Below are 989 nucleotides of genomic sequence, written 5' to 3'. Positions count from 1 at the left end.
TACCCTTCATGATTTTGTAAACCTCAATCAGGTCCCCCCTCAATCTCCTTTTTTCTAATGAAAACAATCCTAACCTATTCAACCGCTCTTCATAGCTAGCACCTTCCATACCAGGCAACATCCTCACAAACCTTCTCTGCACCCTCTCCAAAGCGTCCACATCCTTTTGATAATGTGGCGACCAGAATTGTACACAGTATTCTAAATGTGGCCGAACCAATATCTTGTCCAATTTTAACATGACCTGCCAGCTCTTATACTCAGTACCCCTTCCAATAAAGGCAAGCCTACTTTCTGCCTTCTTGACCACTCTATCCACCTGTGCAGCAACCTTCAGGGTACAATGGACCTGCACTCCCAGATCTCTCTGCTCACCAACTTTTCCCAAGGCTTTTCCATTCATTGTAAAAGTTGCTCTAGAATTAGACTCGCCTAAATGCATTACCTCACATTTGTCTGGACTGAAAGCCAACTGCCACTTTTCTGCCCAACTCTCCAGATTATCTGTATCCTCCTGTATTCCCTGACAGTCCCTTATACTTTCTGCTACTCCACCAATCTACGTGTCATCTGCAAACTTGCTGATCATACCAACAGTGCTCTCTTCTAGATCACTTATGTATATTACAAACAACAGTGGCTCCAATACTGACCCCTGTGGAACACCACTGGTCACCTTTCTCCATTTCGAGAACCTCCCTTCCACAACTACTCTCGGTCTCCTGTTGCTCAACCAGTTCTTTATCCACCTAGGTAGAACACCCTGCACACCATGTGACTTCACTTTCTCCATTAGTCTCCAATGGGGAACCTTATCAAATGCCTTACTAAAGTCCATGTATATGACACCAACAGCCCTTCCTTCATCTAACAACTTGGTCACTTCCTCAAGTAACTGTATTAAGTTGGTAAGGCATGCTCTCCCTCGCACAAAACAGTGTTGCCTATCACTGATATGATCTATTTATATTTAGAAAAGAATGTGCTTA

The sequence above is a fragment of the Chiloscyllium punctatum genome, chromosome 21 (genome assembly GCF_047496795.1).
Source record: "Chiloscyllium punctatum isolate Juve2018m chromosome 21, sChiPun1.3, whole genome shotgun sequence".
Classification (NCBI taxonomy): Eukaryota; Metazoa; Chordata; class Chondrichthyes; order Orectolobiformes; family Hemiscylliidae; genus Chiloscyllium; species Chiloscyllium punctatum.
The sequence above is the reverse complement of the archived record's forward strand: the minus strand, read 5'-3'. Positions refer to the sequence as shown.